The sequence below is a fragment of the Acomys minous genome, assembly GCF_964271855.1.
Source record: "Acomys minous genome assembly, chromosome: 9".
NCBI lineage: Eukaryota > Metazoa > Chordata > Mammalia > Rodentia > Muridae > Acomys > Acomys minous.
This window is the reverse complement of record NC_140490.1, coordinates 122758227-122770516: the sequence shown is the minus strand read 5'-3', so window position 1 is coordinate 122770516 and position 12290 is coordinate 122758227. Positions and strand designations below refer to the sequence as shown.

The following is a 12290-nucleotide window of genomic DNA, read 5'->3' as shown; positions in this document are numbered from 1 at the left end:
TTGTGAAATAAACATGAACCTGGTGACTGAAGCTGTGCTAATGAACTCTGTAATAGTCTCTGACTAACAACATGTCGTGTAATCTGTTCTCTTAATGATAAAGTATCATTCTGGTTTTCACGGCTATGATAAAGTGTTCATTATTACAAATATTTGATATTTGGTACCAATTATTCTGTCCCTTTTGCTCAGACCAAAACCACACCACACCAAACCAAACCAAACAACAATAAAACCGATAGAACCAAACAAAAATCACCAAACCTGTTGAGTTTCATGAGAGATCTGAAACACATATTAATGATTGTTTATCAAATCATCTTGCCTCTACGGTATATGGTTCAGAGCAGAAACTGACTTCATAATAGTAATCATAATCTCTACAATTTTTTAAGGTTCTAAGACTCTACTATTTTTTTTTGTCTTTTACTTTAAAAGCCTACCATTATGCAAGACTATTAAAGTGCATCATTTGGGCTGGGGAGACTGCTCAGTATGTAAAAGCATGTGTTGTGTAAGCACAAAGACCTTACTTCAAATTCCCAGTACCCAAGTGAAAAAGACAGGTGTTTCTGCAATGCAGCAGAACGACCAGCGCTGTGGGAGCTGGAGACGGGGATTGATGGGACCTGCTGATTTGGCAGTCTAACTGCATGTTTCAGTATGAGAACTACAGCAGGATATAAAACATCCTCCTCCTGCATTCCTGTGTGCGCACAAATACACACTCCCCACGTCTACACCTAACACATGCGTGCTTGCACACACACACACACACACACACACACACACGCACACGCACACACCAAAAGAGATGCAATGTTTTAGATATAATATTGGATGTAATTGAGTTTTAGAAAGGTGTTTTAGTTTTATTTCCATTTCTGTGACAAACACCAATACCAAAAACAACTCAGAGAGAAAAAGGTTTATTTTAGCTTGCAGGTTACCATTTCCCATAGCTGGAAGCCAGGGTAGAAGCTGACGGCAGGATTCTGAAGGCAGGAAGTGAACAGAGAGCATGGTAGAACACTGCTTACTGGCTTACTTTCTCTGGCTTGCTCAGCTAGTATTTTATATGGCACCATCTACAGTGGTCTATATTATATTTATTAGTGATTAAGAAAACTTCTTACACACAATATGATGGAGACACTTCCTCAGTTGAGGTTGGTTCCTCTTCTCAAGGGTGTCAAGTTGGCAACCAAGGTTAGCCATCACAAAAGGTGGGCAACATTTGTACTTTGTTATTAAAGCTACTTAAGACACATTGCTTCCTAACTGGCTATGGGTCTGTTGGTAGCACCTGAGGCTTTAGAACTACTGCACTTGAGAATGTATGTTTTTCAGATGCCTGTAGGTAGCTCCTTTTCCGTAAAAATTCATACTGAAATGCCTTTGATAGAAGAGGAGAACAACCAAAAATTTGAGATGAAAATTTTTGAGGAGTGAATAGTGAAATGAGCCTATAGCATTTAAGGAACAGACACAAGCTATGCAGGCAAATATTAAAATTAAACCTACAATGTAGATTATTGTGTCTATTGTCACCTTTTTCAGACAAAGATTTTATTTTAATTTTAGTTTTAGGTTTTAATATAATTACTACATTTCTCTCTTTCCCTTCTCTCTAAACCATCTGATAACCCATCTACTCTCTCCTTCAAATTCATAGTCTTTCTTTTCTCATTAATTGCTATTGGATGCGTATATGTATATGTGCATATATATATTTCTAAATACAATCTGCTCAGTTTGTATGATGTGACTTGTATATATGTTTTCAGGACTGACTGTTTGGCATTGGGCAACAAACAGGGTGTTCTTCACTGGGAAAAACCACCTCTTCCTTTCAGTTGCCTGTAGTGCTTTGCATAGTGTTGAGGCCTTGTGGGCTTCCCCCATCCACACTGGCATGTTTGTTGGTGTTATCCTTGGTCAACTCACATTGGGCTGTCATGTTGGTGAGACTTAATGGGTGTGGTGTCTGATGTTACTAGGAGACACAATCTCAGAGCAAACTCCTTGGTCCTCTCTGCAATGAATGTTTCTTCAGCCTTAGGCCAAGGTAATTTTTATAACAAGGAAAGGAACAAGAGTGGGATGTAAAGTGAGGTAAAGAGAGAGGGAAAGACTTGATTCTATTACTTATGTTTTAATTAAAAAATTGTAATGGTATTCTAGAAAATCCTTTATGATTGTATTCATTGGTACCACTAGGTACTCTTACTTTTGTGTACAAAGAACCAAAGTTCTTGCATTTTTCTTACAAATAAAAACGGCTTAAGTATTTACAACATACATCTCACAGTCATGATGGGTTCAGAGACTTCAGCTGGAACACATCTCTGAATTTCTACAGTTACTTTTCCAACTGATAGTTGAGAGGCCAAATCCAGTGCTATTAGGAAGACGACTGTAATGTTCTGTGTTTCTATGGATATGAACATTCAGAGAAGGGCCCTATAATTGTCCTGTTGTCTAAGCATGAATGAGAGCACACAATTTCCCAAAGGTTTGGAAGGCAGACGGCCAAGGTGAGAAGGAAGTAAGGACTGGCTTTTAATCTACTTGTGGGGCAGGCCACTTCATCAGTCAGTAATTGGACTCCCCACTGTGGCTTCATAGTCAGCTCCAGCAACATGTGAGGAAGCATTTAAATCATGAAACTGTAATTGTCATCTGGTGTCACAAGACAGAACAAAGCAGCATGGTTAAAAAGCCTTAGAATCAATCAAATAAACAAGAATGGCAAGAAGAATGTTTTAAACTCTTATCTCATTCTGACTTGAAATGAGCAGCAGCGTCTTCATACTAAAAATTGTAGCAAGCCTTTCAGGTATATTGCTCATTTCTTTAACTTGCAGTTGCTACAAGACCTTAATATGGAAGACAGAGAAATTATCAGAACAATACTCAGTTACAGTACAAATACTGTTTTCAGTTATTTACTTGTTCGGTACACATTGGAGTAGTTCTTCTTTATGTAAGACAAATTATTGACTCATTGATTTTGACCTTTGTCCTTAGGTAAGATGCATTTTCCTTCCTTCTTCCCCTCTCTCCCCATCTCTGTGTTTCTTCAGATTGGACTTCAAATAGCTCATCTTTCTTTTATAGTGTATTGGAAACATATCTAATGTCATCACTTTGACAAATGACGTACAGATGGTTTCCATGTCCACAGACTCTAGTGTTGACCTTCTGTGCTATATTTCACATCACTTGGTGATCATTCCTAATTTTATTAGATCAAGTGTTACATTAGACTCACTGTGGATGCCATTTACCCCAGAGCTGATCTTCCTTTTCTATGCTTTATTGGTTTTCTTGGTTATTCTTTGCCTTAACATGTAGTTTCCCTTCCACTTGTTATCTTTAAGCCTTTACACTTGCACTCCTGGTCTGATGAAACACTTAAGATTTTTAATATTATTTGTTTTATCATATAACTGCGTTATTGATACATTTCTTAGCTTATTTTGTTACCTACACACTCTTCTCTGGTCTATTCTATACATTATTGTCAGAAATTAATCCTACACTCTTAGGATCATAGATCTCAGAATTAGAAAAAAAACTTTAAAAGAATATGTTCAATCACCTGGATACTCTTCGTTCTCTGTATTGCCAGGATAAATATGCTGCAGTGGATTTGGTGGAGCACAGCTGTAGTACCACCACTTGTTTTGTGATAATTTTCTCTGAGATGCAAATAATCAATCCTGCAAGGAAGCTCCTTAAGCAGAAAGATAAACAACACAAATGGCTTCAGGAAGTCCCTGAAACTGACCACATTCATTAAGCTCTTCCTTGCCAGAGTAAGCAATAAAAGCTGAGAGTCCTTTTCAGAGGAGTGAAGCTGAGCTTGCAGGAGACTCAGACAAGACAAGCTGCAAAGACTGAGACCAGGCTGGCTACCCAGGAGAAGCAGAACCAGACAAGTTTCTGGGAAGAGGTTTAGATCCAAGTCAGCTGGAAAGGACACTATGCAACACATTGAGCTGCTTATGGGCTGTGCAGTGTGCTCCAGGTTCCTAGCTTTGTGAGCTGCCACCCATGATGGCTGGGACTAGGGGGATACTGTTTTTGAGAAAATTTTCCCATGTAAATAACTTCTCACTCATATTCCTGCATGTAAAAACCAATAAAACTCATGGTTCACCAAGGTGGACTTAGATGGTGTCCATACTTTGGTCTATTGTGTGCTCCCAGTGTGGTGAGTAGACATGTATGTTGTGTCTCCCCAAGAAAAGTTTATCACATAAAAATTGGTGTAGGGTGAAGCAGAGAATCACCATGAATTTGAAGTCATCCTGGGATACTTAGTGAGTTATAGGCCAACCCATTTTACAGTATGAGATGCTCTTAAAGAAACAACAACAACATTAACAAGAACAATATCCAGTATAAAACAAAAAGAACTGCACTGCTGGCCTTACTTTGAAAGTGATCTTGCTACTTTACAATATTTTATCCTCAATCCCTTTATCCCCTATCCCCATCTTCTATCTTATCTTTTGAGCTGAAATCATATATATCTATATCTATATATCTATATATTTGCTGTCTTTCATGTTCCACCAAGAGCCTTACAGTAAGTCTGAGTCTTCATCCACAGGCCAGATTTCAGAACTGTAGATAAAACTCCCCATTAGCAAGGGCTTAGAAGGTAGCCTGGAATACTGCTGCCTTTAGTCACACAAGGCACAAACTGCCTCAGGAAGAAGACTGAATAGAAGGAGGGCCTCAGAACCTACACTCATCCTAGCTGCTTATGCTCTTAGTGGCTGTGCGGCAGATAGGGAACTGAGCTTTAAGACCAGGAACTTCCACTAATTCAGTAGAGGCTCATATTTATCTGAAATCATTAAGAAGTATGATTTGAGGAAAACCATTTATCTCCTACATCACAAATGCTTTGTTATATTTTTTAATTAATTTTTGAAAAAAAGATTTAGATTTTAATCACACAGTAAAATATAACTATAAGAGAGTTTTAATATTTTACACTGAATGACACAAAAATAAATCTGAGAATTTTTTTCTCACTGAATATAGAAAACATCATATTCAAACTTTGATTCCCTTTTAGAATATACTTAAATGTATTAGTTAGCAAATATGTCTTTTGTGTAGCATCCCAGGTTATAAGTATTCTAGATGTCATCTTTTCTTTTATCAGCAGAAAGGAAAACAATTATAATGTAGAAACTGGGTAAACGAAAGTAGTTTTATGTCCAAGTGATTTGTTTTTCAATTTCCCTTCAATCACACAAGGTTAAGTGTGTTTTTAGATGGAAAGTGAATTTCTGATTCCATATTACTTTTTATCTGGGTGAAGCATTCTTCATTCCTTCAGCCATCACTCATGCTAAGTAGTGTCAAGATTTTTCATTGCCCTGGTTACCTTTCCCCTGAAAGACTTATTGTGTTTATAATACCACAGTGCATGTTGCTGGGACCCTTGGGTCTCTGAGGCACTTACAGTCCTATTTATTGCAGGTTCTCATGCAATACCTGTAATTTCTAGATGAAACTTTCTCAGTCTCATACCTTTTGAGTCAACTCTTATATCATTTATTTACATTGAAATCTTAATCGTGGCTTGCTGCTGGGGAAACCCAACTCAAATCACCCCTTTAAACTCTCACACTGATCTTTTCACTCAGTAGTGTTTCTTTTCTATGGATTTTAAAAGTCAGGCAATATTAAGATATTAATTTTTAAAAAGATATTAAATTTTAATAAGCGAAGTTAAAGTTTTTTCCTTTATATTTGCTTAAAAATAAGCAAAATATAAAGTAATGGGTTCTATTCTGACATTTTCATACATATGTGTCATTATGTTCTAATTCATGCCTTCCCTTCACCTTTGCTCCTGATCCCTAATGCTATTATTCACTTACCCCTAACTAATACCCACTTCTGTCATCATGTCACAGTGTTGTCCCCTTATTTCCTTTGACTTGAAACAATCCTTCTTGGAGGGAAAAAGGAGCGCATAGACGCAAGAAGCTCATGAAACTTAAAACTTAGGGAGTTCAGAGAACTGCATGAGCAACAAATTCATACAACAGCAAAAAGTTTTGAGGAGGAGGAAATTCTTTGGTGGGAATGTCATCAAGTTGTTAAAGGAGCTCTAGGCACACAGGCTTTGTGGTTCATCACCCATCAGAGTGGTTTGTGTGGATGTGGCTGCCTTTGAGTCATCCATGCTCCTTTAAGTAACACAAATAAAGCCATTGGTCCACCAAGATCGATTTTGGTGGAACAGTATCTTTTTCTAGAATGAACAGACATTTATTCACATTTCTTTAGGAAAAATTACACAGTCCATATGCATCTTTATTTTCTCTACCCTTAGAAATATTCTTCCCCTTTTTAAATCCAATTTCTGTTTTTGTAATCCCCTCCATGTGTATAAGTACTACACACACACACACACACACACACACACACACACACACACATCTTGAGTCTCCATGCCAGAGAAGATACATGCTCATCTTTCTGAGTATGGCTTATTTCACTTAACACAATGATATCCAACGTTATCCATTTTCCTTGCAGATGTCATGATTTCACTTTTTAAAACAGCTGAATAAAATTCCATGATGTATATGAGCCATGTTTTCTGTAACTATTCATCTGTTGATGGAGGCCCAAGATGGTTCTATTTCTTAGTTATTATGAATTGTGAGACATAAGATTTGTTTTTATTTGACTGTAAAAAGAGGAGTCAATTGCTGAAGGAGACTCCAGCAATAGAAAGGCCTGATTCCATGGACATTGTTCGGGAGGATTTAAGAAAGATAAGACTTAAAGAACATCTACAGTAGAAATGTTCTCAGGTAATGAAACAAACATGGTGGTTGACTATGGTGACGTGGTGTTACAGTGATGTCACTGTGAAGGGAACTGACAGGACTTGGTTCCTGATATATATTGGATGGAAGGTGACCAAGTACCTTGGTAAATTTTGATGCCATTTTTCTTCTTATTAGAGAAAAGAGATTGGGAAGTGGGGGAGAGAAGCCTTTCCTTTCTTAACATGTGATGCCTTGGAAATATCTGTGTGAGCCTGAAGAAACATGAACCGTGTTAGAGGAAAGTAAATAAAGCATGTTTATGAAGCTGACACATAGCATTCATTTTAGTTGTTCAAAAGTATCTTCCATTTTTACACCATCTGTGCATTTTTATATTGGCAGTTTTGAATTTTTCCTGTCACTAAAAATTATGTTTGGCTGTAACCATTTAGGCTAATTTTCATTTGCAAATCAAGAGATAGCTTGAATGCCAACAAATGTGGAGCCCGTGTTTGTAAAACATGGTATGGATAAAATAATTGCATTGTGGGTAAACATAAAATAATGATGTGTACATAGAATACTTAAAATGAGCCCTTGAACTGATGAAGAAAACATGTTTTATCTAAATATGCTTTGTGCCTTTACAACCATGTTAAGCATTGTTTTATTTAAATTAAAATTAATTTGTAAAATAGTGTATCTTTTCAATTTTCTCAAATATGTGTGAGTCTTTGTGCCTAGCAAAGGTAAATGAAAAAAATGAAGCCTCTTGCATTCTAAAACTCACAGTCTAATGAAAATTGGAGAGAAAAGGGGAGAGCTCCTGAGTATGGAGGGTCTGATGTATTTATAGTGGCTGTTATGGGTAGCCTTTGAATGCCTGGTCTCTAGGTGTTGGTGTTGGTGTTGGAGGCTGTGGAAGTTTTAAGGGTTGGGTCTACCTGGTAGAAGTAAGTCTTTAGGGGTGGACCACTTAAAGTTATACTTGAATCCTGGTTCCTGCCATTCTTTCTGTTTCTGTCTGTCATCAGTATCAGCTGAGCCATCTTTCCATTCTTTTATTTCCATGATAAAGTGGCACCCTGTGAAACCAAGAGCCTTCCCATAGTGGTTTCCACCAGTTACTGTGGTCACAGAAATTCAAAGGTAAGCAGTGCCATGGGAAATATGCAAGCTAAGAGAGTGTTTCCAGCAAAGTAATGTATAGATTGAGCTGGAATAGGGACCATTAGAAAGGAACAGACCTGGGTACTAAGAAACAGCAGGGAGACTGGTAATCTGTGTTTCAGGCCATCGAGAGATGCTCTTATGGAATGTTGCAAGAACTTTAGCCTCCACTGTTGTTAAATGGAGAAGCAGTAAAAGACAATGACAAGAATGGGAGGATACAAGGGATGGGATAACCATTGAGATGTAACAAGAATAAATTAAGAAAAAAATGGAAAAAAATTAAAAAATTAAGATGTTTACTAAGTAACTTTTAATTTTATGTTTATATTAAATTTGTCCTTTAAAGTTTTATGTGATTAATGACTTAATACAGTGTATATGTTTTATAATTATTTAGTACAAATTTCTCTTATTGTGTGATATCACTTGTTCATGATGTTTAAGACAGTTTTAGAATACTAGTTTCTGATCAGATAAGTGGTCAATGAGTGATTAAAACAGTTTCATCAATCAAAAAAAAAAAAGGACAAAGACAAAGTAGAAACATTTATCTAATTCATATTTTTAAAAAGATCAGTAGGGTTCTGTATTGAGAAAAAGCTATAGAAGGCCAAATATGGCAGTGCAGAGAATAGAGACCTCTTGAGAGGCCTAAAACTGCCCAGATGAGGAGACAGAGAGGTAGGTGACTGGGGAAGAGTGCTTCCTGTGCAAGCACAAGGACCCGAGTTTGAATCCTCAGCACCTACACCACAAATATGTTCCTGTAACACCAGTGTGGTGACGAAGAGGCAGGCTTATCCATTATGCTTGCTGTCTAGATAGCCTAGGGGAAACGGTGAGCTTCCCACTAAGGGACAGTTCCTGCATCAAGGTGTGGAGTTAGTTATAGAGAAAGATAGGAAAAGTCCCCTTCTGGCCACATATGGGCATGGGTAGCCACACAAATATACGTATGGAGTACACACACACACACACACACACACACACACACACACACACACACACACACATTCGCACATGCAAGCATTACAACAGCTTGCACAGGGGCAGCTGATTTGGGCTTGGATTAGCATCAAAGTGGTAGAAGAGTGAGAAGTAGCTGGAATTTCTACATATTTTAAAGCAGGTGCATGTGCTGCTGATGCAGATACACAATGAGAACTGAGGCTCAATGACTTTAATGATGTACTGAGCAAGAGGAAGTAAGATGACATAGCTTTAGAGAAAAGAGACAATGCTGTAGAACAGCAGGGTGTGTGTGTGTGTGTGTGTGTGTGTGTGTGTGTGTGTATGTGTGTGTGTGTGTGGTGTGATGTGTGCAGTATGTATATGTGTGTGTGTGTGTGTGTGTGTGTGTGTGTGTGTGGGGTGTGATGTGTGCAGTATGTGTGTGTGTGGTATGTGTGTGTGGTGTGATGTGTGCAGTATGTGTGTGTGTGGTATGTGTGTGTATTGTGTGTGTGCCTCTGTGTTTGTGTTAGTGTGTGTCTGTGTGTGTAAGTGTGTTTCTGCATCTATATGTGTGTGTGAGAACGTCTGTATCTGTGCATGGTGGGGTGATGAGACTCAGAAGCTCAGTTTGGATTTGTTAAATTTAACGTCTCATGAGATAACCAAAAAATACTGCATATCTGAATGTGAATAATTTATCCGGATTCAAACTTTTAAAATAATTTATTAGGGCTTTTTTTTGGGTACAATGTAAGTGGCAGTTTACTTATGCAGGGAAGTCAGGACTGATCATGAGTGTGTATGTCTTTCATATATTGGTGACACTAGGTAAAGTGAAAGGTAATTTATGAAAAATAGACTGATGGCTTATATGGAAAATAAGTCACTTCAGGAAAAGAGGCATATCAATCAAGCTTAACCTAATAAATGATAAAGCTTCGGTGTGGTATCCAGCTCAGCTTTGTCCTAGATCAGCCTCTTCTTTCCATGATGGATGATAGAATCATTTTTGGCTATGATGAGAGAAAGGGTTATTAGTGAAGAACCGGAGAATTGCTTCCACCAGCGCACCCGTGTGGTCTTACTACAGAGGGGATTTCTGCATTGCGTTTCTCCTGGCAGATGTTACAGATAAGATATAAAGGTGAGTACTGAGCAGCTTTGGTAGTTATGTGTTCATGTTGTGAGTAGTACAGCCAAGGTCATGACCCAGGAAATGCAGCACTGTTAAATATGGAGGACTTGGCACCTGTTGTGGTACCACAGTGTAGATGGTGTGGACTGAAGATCTGTGTCCCTCAGTCCCTTAGAAATCCTAATGTGGTGTGTGCACACTGAGTGTGTGTGTGTGTGTGTGTGTGTGTGTGTGTGTGTGTCTAGACCACACAGACTAGTATGTTATCTTATCAAATGGATTTAAGAACTAGAAAACTGAATCCCTGTGTTTTTGTTACTAAAACAATTCAATCCTGGCTTTAATTTGCAGTGGACTCAAAGAGTTGGTTCAAGTAAATATTTTTGTTAAAATACAATAAAAATCCTTTATATTTAACCACCTTCATAATTTACTATAAAATACTACTGAAGTAAAAATCAAGATTTAGTTTTGAATGTGCTGATTGGGAAAGAGTAGTGAGGAAAGAAATACTTGATCTAGTCTATATAATACCATTGTACACACATGTATGACCTATTTCATGATACATGCTTCCCTTGTCTGGAAAGATGCAAAGAAGAGTCTAGGTTACAAAGATGATAATCAGAAAAAATGTCAGCAACTACTCAGAGCAGCTAGTATCTCAGGTATATTCAACTTGTTTTATATACATATGATAAGGGATAATTTGTTTACTTATCAATATCAGAGGAAAAATATCAAAGGATTATTTTGTCTCCTGGATACTAAGACTGTTTTTGACATTTCCTACCCCCTAGTGGTGGTAGGTTATTATAATAGTTTCATTCAGATACCACTTTGGTTTATGGCTCTGCATACCATAAATCTGAAATACTGTGGAAAGTGTATGTTAACCTTTGCCTTCCTGCTCAGCTGAGCCTTGTTCTTTAGAGGTGCATGTGTCAACATTCACTTAGTCTTTGGAAGTATCCTATATAATCTGTCTGTGGTCTCTAAGTGTTTACAGAACCATCAAAATAAATCTCAAAGCATTCTATTTTTATTCTTTGATGGTAGTTTTAGCTTCCCTTAAGGGGCCTCTTTTAAGAGTGCCCCACGGTGGATCTGGAACTGGCTACAATAGAAGACAGCTTCTTTGTGGAGAAAGCTTCCTTTAAACAGTTCACTTCTTTAACGTTTCCTTCCCGCCTTCCATCAGAAGCATCCAGCAGGAGGCTCTTAGAGCACAGGGTCTGTACGCTGTGAAAATCTCTTCACCTTTGCTAGCCAAGAGCAGAAGTTGGTCAAAGGTGACCCTTTTTTCTATTATGCCACTCTGCTGAGGAGCTTGCCTTTTGAACTTTGGCAACTTAGTTTCTTCCTACCACACAGGTCTCTCAAAAGCGAAAATGTGATGGCACAGCATGAAAGTTAATTACTTCTCATTGTAAAAACCTATAGAGTTCTCTTTTCAAAACAATTCACAGTGAGCAGTATGGAACATGCCTTCAAAAATTAGACAGTAGTTTCAGAGGGCAGCAAACAGAATGCTTCATTTCTCTTTGAACTTGCTGACAGTGCTTTATAGCAGCTCACAGAAGCAATACTTAGAATCATCTTATACACAAGGACTCTGAGGCTGATAGAAAGACTCATTCATCGTTCTGGCTATTATGAATAAGGCTGCTATGAACATGGTTGAGCAAATTTTCTTGTTGTGTGCTGGAGCATCTTCTGGGTATATTCCAAGGAATGGAATAGCTGGGTCTTGAGGAAGCCCTATTCCCATTTTTCTGAGATAGCACAAGATAGATTTCCAAAGTGGCTGTACTAGTTTGCATTCCCACCAGCAATGAAGGAGTGTTCCTCTCTCCCCACATACTCGCCAGCATGTGGTGTCGCTTGAATTTTTGATCTTAGCCATTCTGATGGGTGTAAGATGGAATCTCAGAGTTGTTTTGATTTGTATTTCCCTGATGATTAAGGAGGTTGAGCATTTCTTTAAGTGTTTCTCAGCCATTTGAGAATTCTCTGTTTAGTTCCAAGCCCCATTTCTCAATTGGGTTATTTGGTTTAGAAGAATGGATAAAGAAACTGTGGTACATATACACTATGGAATACTATTCAGCTATTAAAAACAAGGAATTCCTGAAATTTGTGGATAAATGGATTGAGCTAGAAATGATCATAATGAGTGAGTTAACCCAGAAGCAGAAAGACTCAAATGGTATATA

At 37.9% G+C, this 12290-nt stretch overlaps 1 long non-coding RNA gene across 3 annotated transcripts in view; it reads left to right on the top strand.

The window, feature by feature from the left end:
- Window positions 1-4157, top strand: part of LOC311604624 — a 75408-nt gene extending 71251 nt beyond the window's left edge. For all 3 annotated transcript variants that reach the window (XR_014781585.1, XR_014781586.1, XR_014781587.1), the window contains one exon: window positions 3635-4157. This is a non-coding gene — a long non-coding RNA (uncharacterized lncRNA). The remainder of the gene's footprint in view (window positions 1-3634) is intronic.
- Window positions 4158-12290: the final 8133 nt, after the last annotated feature.